Source organism: Dipodomys spectabilis, unplaced genomic scaffold (assembly GCF_019054845.1).
Source record: "Dipodomys spectabilis isolate Male_0828 unplaced genomic scaffold, ASM1905484v1 ptg000096l, whole genome shotgun sequence".
Lineage (NCBI taxonomy): Eukaryota > Metazoa > Chordata > Mammalia > Rodentia > Heteromyidae > Dipodomys > Dipodomys spectabilis.
Window position 1 is genome coordinate 10,886,456 of NW_024870773.1, and position 14,768 is coordinate 10,901,223.

Sequence of the window (14,768 nt, forward strand, 5' to 3'; positions counted from 1 at the left end):
AGCCTTAAGCAAAAAAGCTCAGGGACAGTGCCCAAGCCCAGGTGAATCCTATTTGCACAGATGTTCTACCCCGCCCGCCCCTTCCTCTCTCCTCCTTTTCCTGGAAGAAAATTCAATACCTAGGGTCCATTAACTTGTACATATCAGTGTCTCCTCTGCCTGGTGCAGAGGATCAAACCCAGGGCCTTGTTCTTGAGAGTGTAAAGTGTTCTACCCACGAGTTATATACCCATTAATCATACTTATTCTTAAATTTTCAGTTCAATAGCATATGCATACAAAAAATAAAAGGAGGGACAAGTTGTCTTCATCTTTAGCAATTATAAAGACCTTGGTATTAATAGAATAATAAGCTATATATGGAAATAATTTATTCTGGGTCATCTAAGGTTTAAGAAACAAATATGTTTCTAAAATTAATTCAGTCTATTTACTTGGGTTTAAAACTATATATGTGCATATATATATGCCTAAAGTGAAATATTTACAAACATTCAAACAGTAATGTATGTTTCTTTCTACTTTTGTTTAGTGGGCATTTAGCATAAAAGCCATGTTAATAGATACCATTGGAGGAAAACACTCATATTCCATTTGAACTTTTAAAATATTTATATGTTCTTTTAAAGCATTTTGCAGCACAGAGACACATAGACTAATTAATGGGAACATAGTCATTCTCTTCTATTAAAACATCTAAAACTACAGAACCAGGCTTGAAGACACAAATTTCAAAACCACAATAACCCACACAAACAACATTTTAGTGAGCGATGGTGGTAATCTTCCTTTCTGAACTGGTTTTTCTCAATTGTTACTCTTCATCTATTTAGAAGTTGAACTGTTCCTGTGATGTTGACAGGAAGAGATGAGACTACAGATACCAACATGAACTAAACTGTTGCAAGACTTATTTTAAGCAAGAGAGTAAATATTTAATGATGAGGCATTGCAGTCCATTCTAACCGAATTATCCAGTAACAATAGCAGAGGGAAAGACTGGAATTGGAGGGAGAGAAACCATCATCCTGTGTGGTTTTAGCTTGCATGAATAGGAATATAAAATAGAAGACATGAAGGTAGCCTCCCATAATGAAATCAGACTCATTATCTGTGCTGTATAAGTTTCCTAGATTGTGTTTTTCACACTCAGAACGTTCAAGTGCACGTGTAAAAAGTGTGTGGAAAACAGTGGTAGTGTGGTGAGAATTGCCAGCTGTTAAACATCTCAGTGCTTTCAGGGAACACCACTGCTAATTGGTTCCAAAGCTAATTTAAGTTGTCATCACGCAAGGGGCTCAAAATGTGGGTTGGACTAAAAAGCATGTCACACACTAGCATAAATCATGATGGGTAGAGGGGGAGGAAAAAAAGTACTTTAAAAGGCACTAAGAAGACACACAAAGAGATTTTCCTGCAGAGTATTTTAAAGGGATGGAGTATGTTTGCAAAGCAACGTTTCTGGGTTAAACGTTGTCCAGAGTTTGCCATAACTTGTATCTGTTCCTCTGTAATTTCTCTCTCCTCAAACTGGATTATTTAAAAAAAAAAAAAAATCCCGGAAGATGTTTGTTTTAGGTGGCATAGCTTAAACGCTGCGATTTCCAGAAAGAATAAAGCAATTAACTCAAAATACAGGGACGCGGGGATGTTACTGTTAGCTTTTTCTGATGTTTCTTTGTAGTAACAAAACGTTACTGTATCCAAAAGCAAACCAACATCGCATTGTAGTTTAGTACAAAACAAGCAAAGAGGGGCTGTGTGTGTGTGTGTGTGTGTGTGTGTGTGTGTGTGTACCACTACCTGAATCTAAGAAGACAGGCCAGTGCGAGTCAGATGCTCTCGAAGAGGCTACACAAGTAAATCAGCCAGCAGAGACCTGCACAAATAATCCGAACCCAAAGAGGAGTCTATCAGCTCCTAAGAAAAATCTGAATTTCCCCATGAAAGGCAGCTAATCAGAAACGACCACCTTCCCGGAGCAGCCGGGGTGGGAGGGGCGGCGTGTGGCTCCGCCCCTTCTGCGCGTGTGTTTTTGAAACACGAATTTAAAAGGCGGAGAGGACGAAACTCGCCCCGGGAAAGGTTCGTTCCGATTCGAATCCGGAAACGGAGAGGGAAAAGGCGCTCACCGCCTTTAGGATTCTTCATAAAGGCTCCAGCGGAAGCAACCGGGGCCAGCGGAGTCTCTGTGGCGCAATCGGTTAGCGCGTTCGGCTGTTAACCGAAAGGTTGGTGGTTCGAGCCCACCCAGGGACGCTTCTCGCTTTTATACGCTAGTCGCCCGTGGTTTTGCACACCACGAAGAGTTCAGGCGTCGGCACCGGGGTGGACTTTCCGGGACGAAAGCCAACTTTGGGGCCCATGCGCGGGGAGTTCCGGCGGGGGAGGTGAGGGGCCTCATCTAACCACCTTCTGCTCGCGGCGGCCAGGTTGGCGCTGCTGGGGCTGGAGACCAGGCCTTGGGGGGAGGGGGGGGGGGGGGTCTCGACGGCGGCGGCGGCGCGCACGCGGGGCGGAGGCGCGCGCTTTGAAGCGCGAGTGCGCGCTGGGCTGGAGGGGGGGGCGGGGGAACGGCGCTTTGGAGCGAGGGCGCGCAGGGCGGGGCGAGGGCGCGCGGACGGGGGCGGGGCCTCCCTGCGCGTACTCGCTCCGCCCCGTGAGGGGCGGGGCCGAGCTGGGTCCCCTTCTGCTGCAGGGGGAAATCATTGAAAAAAAGAAGAGTCCCTGGGAAGCCACAGGTGCCGCCCCACTCCCACGAGTGCATTCGGACGGTGCCGTGCAGCCTGCGGACTGGCTTGGGACTTCCCTCCGGTCGGCCCTGGGTCAGCAGGAACATGGACCCCATCTCCCCCACGTTCCTGGTCCTCCGCCTATGAATACATTTGACATAGGAATAAACATGAAATGGTTTTTGCCCTAATAAATCCATGGTGTGCGCACGTTTTGTTCCAGAGTTCACATGTTCTAGTTGGCCTTTTTCTACTGAACGGCCAGCATTGTGTCGGAAATGGAAATTCCCATCGATTCAGATAGGGAGAGAACCTAAAACGAAAACAAAAACAAAACCCTAAGAGTCAGAGGAAGATTAAAAGTGAGACTGCTTTCATGTTTCATTTCAACATTCTATAAACATATTTACCTTTTACTTCACCAGATGCAGAAGCCTCTCAAAATGTTGGCTTTACTCTGTTAAGGATGTACTGCCTTTGAAAAGCGATCGTTTAAACATCATAGTCATTGTCTCCAGTATAGATTATAACAATTTGAAAGACAGTTTTAAAGACAAGCACAAACACTGATATACTAGCTGCTAAGGTGACACCAGCCTGTAGTCTCAGCTACTCTGGAGGCTGGACCACTAGAGTCTAACAGTGGGAGGTCAGTCTGAGCAATAGAGACTCTGTCAATTAAAAAGAAAACAAAAACATCTTATTTGTGCAAATATAGTTTTATACTCTTCTTTATATTCCCTGCTAGGTGTTCATATTAATTGTGCAAGCCCCTTTTTTGTTACTATAACTAGATACCACAAGCTAGCTATCCACAGTTCTGTCAACTAGGAAGTTCAAGATCCTATGGCTGCAACCTGCTGATGCCCTTTTCATGGCAGAGACTGCAGAGTCAAGGCAGCGCAGCAGCATCACATGAAGAGAGAGAATAAAGTTACTGGCTTGGGTCTCTCTCCTTAAAAAGCCACCCATGGGCACCAGTGTCTCATGCCTGCAGTGCTAGCTATTCAGGAGGCTGAGATATGAGGATTTCAGTTTCAAGCCAGCCCTGGCAGGAAAGTCCATGACACTCTTGTCTACAATTAACCACCAAAAAGCTGGCTTAAGTGGTAGAGTGCTAGCCTTGAGTGCAAAATCTCAGGGACAGTGTTCAGGCCCTGAGTTCAAACCCCAGGACCTGCATACACACACACACACACACACACACACACACACACACACAGCCACTATTGACATCATGAGACTGTGCCACAGGACTTCTTGTAATTCTAATGTCTCTCAAAGTTTCCTCTTCCAAATTCCATTATTCTGATTTTGGGATTAAGTTTCCAACAATGCAGGGAGTACACCTCAATGATAGCATTGCTAAAGGCCAACAGTTATTGAAAGAACATACTTCTCAGGCATGGTTCTAGGTGCTTCCATGGACTGTTGCATGCAATTCTCACAGCCTGTGGGGTATCTCCAATGATCACTTTTGTAGGAGCCCACCACAGGGCAGTGTAGCTGAACAATTTGCCTGAAGTCTCACTTAGACTTGAATCTTTCTGCTGTCCTGTCTCCCTGGAAGCTCTCTGCTCTAATCTGGCTACTGAATTACTTAGTTAGACTAAGAGACCAGGTACTTGTGCTTTGCATCCTCCCAGCATCCAACAGATCCATTTGAAACTAAGCAGTTTCCTTGGCCTGTAGAAGTCTGTGGGCTGCAGAACCCTTTTTCTTTTCTTCTTCTTTTTTATAACAAAACCAAGTGGTTCTATTCTTTTAAGAACCATGTGCATTGCTTTTCTATCAAATTGTAATCGAGTCCATTTGGTAAAAGCCATCCTTGCAGGGTTTTCTGAGACAGGCTTAGAAAGATGCTTAGTGTCTCTGGGATTCTTAGAAGTTCTTTATTTAATCAATGGGTGTGCAAGGCACAGCCCTAGGATTCTTCGAAGTCTTTTTGTTTGGAAAGCTCTATGACGCATCATTTGAAATCATCTCAAGGTTTCAACAAAGTATCTTGCAGTCTTCTCTTGATCTGAACTTTATGCTGGGCACATTCATGTTGAAGCATGTTGCATCTTCAATGTCCTATTTGATATTTTTCCCCCAAGTCCATTTCCTACCTTGAGAACAGTGTGTCATCCTGAGAGACGAGAAGGGAGAAACAGCATTGTTTCTACACCAAGCAAATCCTGCCTCCTGTATGTTTCCCCTGAATTCCACTTGGAAATTGTATACATCTTTTTTCTCCCTTATTTTACTCTTCAAGTACTTTTTCTTAGGCAGTTCAAAAGCAAAACAAAGGAAATTAGTTGATATTTCCAACAGCCTGCCTATAAATCCAAGTGTTTTCCCTCCCTCCCTCCCTCCCTCCCTCCCTCCCTCCCTCCCTCCCTCCCTTCTTCCCTTCTTCCTTCCTTCCTTCCTTCTTTTCATTCTTTCTCCCTTCCTTTTGTCCTTTCTTTGTTTTTCTCTTTCTTTCCTTCTTTCGTCTCTTTTTTTTGGGGGGGGGGCAATATGGGATTTTGAACTCAAGCCCTTATATTTTCTAAGCAGACATTCTACCATATGAACCCGGCCCCAGCTCTTTTTACTATCATTATTTTTCAGATCATATCTCATGTTTTTGCCTGGAGCTAGCCTCAGACCACACCTTATGAATAGCTGGGATTACAGTTGTGGGCTAATATGCCTGTTTGGGGGTTCTATTTTAAAAATAGATTCTTGTCAATTTTTACCTAGGCTGACTTCCACCCGTGACAGTGTTGTTTTCTTATCTGTACCTTCCAAGTAGCTGGATTACAGAAGTGAGCCACTCCACTTGACCGTCTTAGGTACCTTTTTTATTTCCCACATTACTGCCTCACCATAGTCTTCTGTGTGTGATCACATCCTACTGCTAATATATTGTAAGACTTGGATCCCCACTCCTTCCACCTTGAGAGCTATTTCATGGTCTCGTAAGAATCTCCATCTTCAGCCTTCTATCTGATTCCAAAATTCATGCAACAGACACCATCTCCAAATACTAAATTCTGTTTGAGTTGTCCATTGTTGCATTAAGAAAACACCATAAAACTCAGTGCCTAAAATCAACTCTCATTTTATTGCTTCTCCTGGTCCTCTGTGTGCTATGCAACTACTTAGGGTCTCTGATGTGGTTGGTGTGAAAGTTGGGCTAGGTGGCCGGCCCCTCGGTGCTCTTCTATGTCACCTTTGTCCCTGGGACATCTCACCAGGCAGGGCCTTTCTCTAGAGAGAGAGAGGCTAACATGGTTTTCTTCAAGTGGCAGCTCAGGGCCCCAAGAGGGAAGAAATGGAAGATGTCTGACTTTCTAAATGCCTGGCCTCATAGGTCCCAGAGTTAACGTCCTCTGCATTCTATTGGCCAAATAGTCATAGGCTGTGCCAAGATTGAAAAGGAGGGGCATAAACTCCACCTGATGGTGGGAATAAGATAGTAAGGGAGGTACAGAATCCCCTGGGTCTTCTCTGGGGAGACCAGTCAGCCAAGCCCTTCATCCGCTTTGAGTCCATAGAGATTCTTTCCTGGGGTCATTTTGCTCTCCATACAGAGGGTCTGCTGGAAACCCTATCCACGATGGGATGACTTGGGATTGTCATTGCGTGCCACCATGCCTGGCTTTGTTGATTTCTTCCGGCTTTTTTTTCTTTTTGCTTATGTGGTGCTGAGGAATCGAACCCAGGGCCTCAGGCATGCAAGGCAAGCGCTCTACCACTGAGCCACCTTCCCAGCCCCTGTTGATTTCTTTTGAGTGTATATTTTGACTATTTTGACTGGCTGCTTCTCTGTCCTACCCCTGTGAGGCTCATTTCTATTAGCCAATCCCATCATCTACAGATGAGGCACCTCTCTCCCCAGAGCCTAACTTGGCCAGTCATTTGCTCATTGTCCATTTTCTACCCTCCACAGTTGCCAGGCTCTGCCATCCACACAGATTGATATCAGGGAGTCCGGTTTGGGATCTGCATCCCCAAAGTCAGCCCAGGCCTATGGACAACATCACACCGACTTTCTCAGGGATGTTGAATGCTCTCACCCAGTTCTTTCCTTATTATTCTATTAAGCAGAGTCTTCCCTGGGCCTGCCCACAGAAGATGGCTGGTGGCTAAAGTATCCTGGCTTCATGGTAATCATTCCTCCTCACTCCCCCCACTTACCTGAGATTTTGCTTCCAGCACTTTATACACAATCAGCTATAGTCCAAACATATGAAATGGAAAAGTCTAGAAATGAACAGTTCCTAAGTTTCAAATTACATGCCGTTCTGAGCGGCCTGAGGAAATTTCTCTGCATCCTGCCCAGTCTTGCCCACATGTGAGTCAACCCCTCTGTCCAGCATAGCCAAGCTTGTACTTGGCTATGAATGCTATAGCAGCACAGCGCTTGTGTCTCAAGAACACCGATTCTCCTTAATAATAGTCTCAAAGCACATGAGTACTGGTACTGGCAATCTGAATGTGTCAAAGAGAGACTATGAAGTGCTCCCATTAAGTGAAAAAATAGTTCTCAATAGGGGAAGCAAAAAAACCCCACAAACATTGTAGGATGAGATTTATAGAAAGAAACAAATGTATCCATGAAATTGTGAAGAAACATAACCCCAACCTAGGATCATTTGACTCTGCATCTTTTTATTGGAGGATACTGTGAAAACCACAGGCATTCAGTATAAACCATACTTCAAATTTTGCTCTTTTTGTGGTCTACTGATAGGTGGCTGCGAGCCACAGCTCTCAGTCATCCATGGCAAAACTGATACTCTACAGTGTGCTGTGTTGCTAAGCTATGATGTTGAGCGGGGGAAGTGTATTCAGTGCATTTTCCACTTAGGATATAGTAGACCTCCAGTGGGTTTTTGGGGATGTGGTCACCCCTAAATAAAAGGGTAGCATCTGGTAGATGCATGCAAGCTTGGGCTTGTGGTTCTTTTCAGGGTCTAATCTCTTCTCTTCCTCAGCAGGCTGGCTTATGATTTAACTCTATTTGTCTATGTCCAGGAGGGGAGATAGGGAAGAGTCCCAGGATTATGACTGTGGTCATATAAGGCAGAGCATTCTACATCCTCTTCAAGCAAGGAGAAAATGATGGTCTTTGCATAACATCATTTCTATCATTTATATAGGGACCAAAGTCTGGGAAGAATGTGGGAATTCAAGATGACCCCATCTGATATTTTATGGTCAACTCCTTCAATGAGTTCTATCTTTGGGTGGTAGATTGACATAGCAGGAATTTTCTACTTCTTCCAAACTCTGCTTATCAGAGAGCTTAACCCTGTTTTGTCTTGAAGATGAATACCTTGTTTTGTGATGGCAAAGAGTTGTCTGATGTTTGTGAGTATCCTTAATTGGTGATTAATTGACCTCAGCCTTTCAATGTTGTTCTTTAGTGCACCAGTAAAAACAAACAAACAAACAAAAAAGTCCACAGTCTTCATAACTACCACTATCTCTAATCTCTCAAATTCCTGAAAACTACACTCACCAGTACATACCATCCCTGAGATCTGGCCCTGGTTTACACCAGGAGTGTTTAATTTTTTTGGGGGGGGGGGTCCGGTCATGGGGCTTGAACTCTGGGCCTGGGCGCTATCCCTCAGCTCTTCAGCTCAAGGCTAGCGCTCTACCACTTGAGCCACAGCACCACTTCCGGCTTTTTTTCTTTTTGCTTATGTGGTGCTGAGGAATCGAACCCAGGGCCTCAGGCATGCAAGGCAAGCGCTCTACCACTGAGCCACCTTCCCAGCCGAGTGTTTAATATTTTTACCGACATCTCAGGTCAGAAGCTATCCATTCTCTAACTACTACAAGGGATGGGCCTTCACTGGCCACTTGCTAGTGGGTGATTCAATCCCAAGCTCTATATGAATTGCCCTTAATGTGGTCTTAATTAAGTCCCTAGGCGGGGTCAGGTCCAGCACTAGCTGCTGCACACATGCATGTCAGAGTTTATTGAGGAAGGTACTTAGAAACAACTCTTGATGAAGCAAGAGAAATAATATTGCTGGGCAGAGGGAGGAGCCAAACTGCAATGTAGATGCAACAGCAGCTCAGCTGATCCCTTGAGAAGCACAAGGCGCAAGTAGCTCTTCAGAGTTGCATGGAATCAAGACACCAGGGCTGGGACTTGGAAACTGCACAGTGATCAGTTATTGGACATACGCTGCCCTTGGAGAATGCAAGGCCTTGCACCTCCTAGGCTAATGCTTTATTCTTAGAATCACACTTCAGCCCTTATAGTTTTATTTTTCACTTTTTGCCCTAGTCAGCCTCATATTAAGATTCACCTACCTATGCTTCCTAAGTATCTGGGATTATAGGCATGTGTCATCACATTAGTTGGTGACACACCAAAGAAGCTAGTAAGAGTTATTAAGATATATGTATATAAGTATATATAACATGAATATATTAATGAATATTATATAGTATCAATATACTTTATATATCAGTACATAAATATATAAAAATTAATGTATTAATATGTTACATAATATATAGCTATACAATATATATGCTGATTTTTTACCATTTATATGCTTATTTTCTTTTTGTAGTTTGTTATAGTTCTTTCTCTCTCTCTCTCTTTCTCTCTCTCTCTTTCTCTCTCTTTCTTTCTTTCTTCTTTATTTTGTGGGGCATGAACTCTGGGTCTGGGTGCTGTCCCTGAGCTCTTCAGCTCAAGGCAAGCACTCTATCACTTGAGCCACAGTGCTACTTTGGGTTTTCTGGTGGCTAATTGGAGATAAGAGTCTCACAGATTTTCCTTGCCTGGGCTGGCTTTGAATGATGATCCTTAGATTTCAGCCTCCTGAGTAGATAGGATTACAGATGTGAGCCATTTGTGCCCAGCTATAATTTGTTGTTTAAAAGTATTTATCATTTTATTTTTATTTGAATAAATGAATGTAATTAATATTCATTCCTAATGATCTAGCCAATTGCATCATTCTCATTTTGTTAGCATCTCTTTTCTTCTCTATTGATCTGGTGTGCTTCTTTCATTTTTTAAATGTTCTGTTTACTTTGATTGCCATACATAGATTATTTTTACTGGTACCCCACAGTACAAATTAATGGAGGCTCATAATATGTTGGGTTTTTTCTTTTTGTTTTTCAGTTGTAAGGCTTGAACTCAGGGCCTAGGCAGTGTCCCTGAGCTCTTCTACTCAAGGCTAGTACTCAACCACTTGGAGCCACAGCACCACTTCCAGTTTTCTGGTGGTTAATTGGAGATAAGAATCTCAGGAGGACTTTTCAGTCTAGGCTGGCTTAGAACAGTGATCCTCACTCAGATCTCAGTCTCCTGAGTCGCTGGGACTACAGGCATAAGCCACTGCCACCTGGCCGTAATATGTTTTACATTTGGAAAAATAGCCACTTTCCCGTAAACCTAGAACCTCACATTCAACAAGTTATCTTTAAAAAAATTTCCTTAGTGACTCTTTTTTTTTTTTTACAGACTTTTCCAGTTTTGTGTGGGGCAAACCCAGGCCTTGTGGGGAGTAGCACTTGTTCAGTCTTGGAGGCTTCTATGTTTTGAAAGAAAGAGTATGCAGGGCTGGGAAGGTGGCTCAGTGGTAGAGCGCTTGCCTTGCATGCATGAGGCCCTGGGTTCAATTCCTCAGCACCACATAAGCAGAAAAAAAAAAAAAAAGCCAGAAGTGGCACTGTGGCTCCAGTGGTAGAGTGCTAGCCTTGAGCTGAAGAGCTGAGGGACAGCCCCCAGGCCCAGAGTTCAGGCCCCACGACCGGACCCAAGAAAGAGTATGCAAAATTATAAATATAAAATTAACTGGATCCAGGTGCTGGTGCCTCAAACCTTTAATCCTAGCTACCCAGGAGGCTGAGATGTGAGGATCATGGTTCAAAGCCAGCCCAGACTAGAAGAATCCCAAGACTCTGATTCCTAATGAATCAGTCAAAAACCAAAAGCAGAGCTGTGGGTCAAGTAGTAGAGTACCAGTGGTGGGTGAAAAAGCCAAGCAAGAACTCAAGGCCATGAGTCCAAGCGTAGTATAAGCACACATACCCCAAAACTAGATTAATTAAGTACTGGACTTCGGGAAGAGTTTGAGAACCAGAGAGCTCTGTACTGCCTTCCTTTTTACAGGTAGCTGGCTTCTTTATTCACCTGTGTCTTTGTGGTTCTCATAGATGGCTTCTTGTTATTTTACATGCTCATCTATCAGCTCACCTTCTTACAAGAATCCAAGGAACCATTCATGGAACTTAAAAAAAACTATTTCTTTGTTACTTTTCCACTTTGGAATTTCTATACAAACACTAATACTATATGCATGTAGCAGTCATGCTATACCTCAAACTTTTCAAGAGGGAGCATGATGTGCGATTAGGGAATTAATGAATGTTTCTTACAGATGGCTGATGAGCTAATAAGAAACTAAGCAAAAAGGAGTATTCACTGTGGCCACTGAGAGATGAACTTGCTACTCAGTAAATTTCACATGCAACCTGTTACATTTTATTTTGCATCATAAATTGGGGTTTGTTTTGTGTGCATGCTTTTTATTGTTTCACCGCTGAAAGCTATGCCCACAGCCCTAGGTAAGGTTTTTAATATATTTTTAATGCTCTAAAGTCATAGTATATTTATAGAAAAAAATCCAACCATTTTCATTCCAGAAGTGATTGGAGAAACACAGGATTTGACCTACATTCATGTGCCAAAAATAGATTGCTAAAATGGGTGGTAAAGCTTCTTAATGAAATAGTCCTGAGACCATAAATCAGTAAGTAGGTTAAAAATGTCTCATGAATAACTTATTCTCTTTATGAAACAACTAAAACAATGTGGAAGTTTGCTTAGGATATGTCTCTGGCTGCTACCACTTAAACTAAATACTTTAGAAATATCAGAAGGTAAGTCACTAACAATTTCCACAATACCCTTTAACATCTTTGAACTTCATTGTAAGATATTTGTAGAACAATAGAAAAATGTATAATTCAAATTATTTAGTAGTTAACTTATTAATTAACCATCTTCTTTGTGGCTAGTATAAGTTTTGGAAAACTTGAAAGATCCTAGAAAGCCAAGCACTGGTGGCTCATGCCTGCAGTCCTAGCTACTCAGGAGGCTGAGATCTGAAGATCATGGCTCAAAGCCTGCCTGGGCAGAAAAGTTCTCATGAGACTCTTAGCTCTAATCAACCACTCAAAAACCAGAAGTGGAACTGTAGTTCAAAGTGGTAGAGTGCTAGCCTTGAGCAAAAGAGCTCAGGGACAGTGCCCAGGCTCTGAGTTCAAGCCCCATGACAGAAAAAAAAAAGATTCAACTATTTTCAACATTGTTGCTGGTTTTTTCCTGATAGGAGATAATTTAGATTAAAAACTAATCAGTTTTCTGATTTTAAAAGAAAAACTATAAGGCAGAAACTTGCCACATCAATTTTGATTTTAATTTCTTCCTATTTTAAGTGAAAAAAATCTCTTTTCTTTTTTTCTGGTGGTATTGGGTTTGAACTCAGGGCCTTGGAATTGCTAGACAAGTTGCTCTACCACTTGAACCACAAGCCCACCTAGAAATTGATCCTTTTCTCCTTGAAGACAGAAACGTGGCTACAGTTAGCTATATATCAGCAGTCACTACCCTATGGATCAAAAACTGATGAAGTGCCATTTTCCAGTGACTAGGGCACTGTTGGAACTAGAGCAATCCAGAGGTTCTCGATTAGAGCCCAGCCCAGGCAGGAAAAGTTTACTAGACTCCATCTCCAAAATAGCCAGTAAAAAAGCAGGGCTGGAGGTAGGGTTCAAGTGGTAGAGCATCAGCCAAATGAGCAAGCACAAGGCCTTAAGTTCAAACCCCACTACTGCCAAAACAAAACAACAACAACAAAAACAAAAAACACTGGTGAGGTCACTGCTTTTAAGTTCTCCAACCATTCATGGTCTATATGCTCATTCTCAAACATAAGCAGATACAATTGTGATTAGGAAAAAATATTCACCCCAAAGCATTGCTAACTTCATAGCAGGAGTTTTTGGTCTCTGTATAGATTTCAGTTATGGAGATGATGTGATGTTGTCAGCCGTGAGATGTTGAGAAACCACACCCCTCAGCCTTGTTGCTCATGGATTTGAGATGGTATTTCTTCAAATACATTATGCTTTCCTCTGTCTGGTTGGGTTTTGGATCTTGAAATAATTTCACTTCTTCCAATAAACTAAACAAAAAGTAAATTACAGTCAATATAAATTTTAGATAAGGGCTACCAGTGGCTTTTACAGGGTACTATAGCCCCTGGAATTAGATGGAAAGGCTGGCTATTTGCTATGTGTGAGTCACTGGAAATTTGCAATAATTTACAAATAATTTCAAAATGAAACAGTTATGGAAATCCCAAGTTAGTAAGTGGTGTTGATTGAGGGTAAGCATACTTTTAACATTTTTAAAAAATGGTGCTTCATATTTTTCAAAGGATTTTCACAGCTATTGGGAAAATCTACCTCAGAAGAGTATCTAAAGAATTTTTCAAGAGACAGTGTCTCCTTACATATAGAACAGAAAACAGTGCTTAGGGCTGGGAATGTGGCTTAGTGGTAGAGTGCTTACGTAGCATGCATGAAGCTCAGGGACAGCACCCAGACCCCGAGTCCAAGCTCCAGAACTAGCAAAAAACAAAAAAGAAAGAAAAAGAAAAGAGCAGCACTTAATACCAGTATTCTAAGTGATCCACAGAGTTGGGTCAGGATCCTTATCTGATACTTAGAGAATAAATGGGATCTTGAAGATTAAAGATTAGGAGACATCTGGTCAAGCACTGATTCTGGATTTGTCAACTTTTAAGAAGATGAGTTTGATATCATTAGCCACAGGAGAACTTGCTGGAGTCTGTACGTAGTATGTACCCAGCCCTCTGTTCCAATGATTCAAAATGTACTTAGCCCGCTCCAGATATGTGGGTACAGATCTCTGGGATTACTTCCTAATATATACAATAACTATATAGCATCTACATTGCATGGATACAATAAGTAATCTAGAGGTGATTTTGCCTACATGGGAGAGTGTGGGTAACTTAAAACACAAACCTGTGAGCAGCTGGGGATTTTGGTATCTGATTTGGGGCCCTGTGGCTACCAATGGATAACAATATATTGCAAAATAAACAAAGCCAAGGTGAGCATCACTATTTTGAAGACTTGTATTTTGAAGTAATTTCCTGCACTGGTTGTGCTTATTCTTTTATATGAATGAGCAACTTTTTCTTAATCTAATGGAAAGAATAAATAAAAAACACTTTTAGAAACCTATTAATGCTATTGTCATTAATCCACAGCATACAATCGAAGCAAATTCAGTATTATTGACTGTAGATGAGTCTCCAGATGGTCTCTCAACCATTCCCTAAACACCAGCACACCCAGGTGGGCCCTAGAACTACCACTGTTGACTTTCAAGTAAGTATTTGTTGCATTCAAATGAAATTGAACCCTGGGCCTCATGCATGCTAGGTAAACATTCTACCACAAAGCTACATTCCCAGTTAGATGATTTACTTTTTCCACTGTAACTTGAACATAGATCAACACAGGGGTATGATAATATGAGATTTGAAGGAATTACGTTGAGATTCTGTGGTGCAAGGAAAAAAATGAGAGTTAATTTGCCTCTAACTTAAACAGATGTTGTATATTAGTCATTCGGGAGTGCTTTTCCTTTATATGCTGATGACCAAGAGAAATTCACTGACTTAAATTTTGTGAAGAGGAATTCAGAGAGGAAGAGTAAATAAGAGGGGACACAATCTCAGAATAAAGGACATCATTTAAAAGTTGGGCCAGATATGGTGGTGCAAGCCTGTCAACTGAGCTTTGTAGAAGGTAGAGGTAGGAGGATCACAGATGATGCTTAACCCAGACAAAAAGCATGAATCCCTAACTGAGAAAATAATGAAAGCAAGAAAAGCTGGGGTTGGGGCTTAAGTGGTAGAGATAAGCATGAGGCCAATACCACCAACTAAAATTAAATTAAAAAGATGGCTTAATGAAGAATTT

General features: G+C 42.2%; 1 non-coding gene across 1 annotated transcript; it reads left to right on the forward strand.

The window, feature by feature from the left end:
* Positions 1-2,185: 2,185 nt before the first annotated feature.
* On the forward strand, positions 2,186-2,259 carry Trnan-guu. The gene has a single exon. It is a non-coding gene; the product is annotated as a tRNA-Asn (tRNA).
* Positions 2,260-14,768: the final 12,509 nt, after the last annotated feature.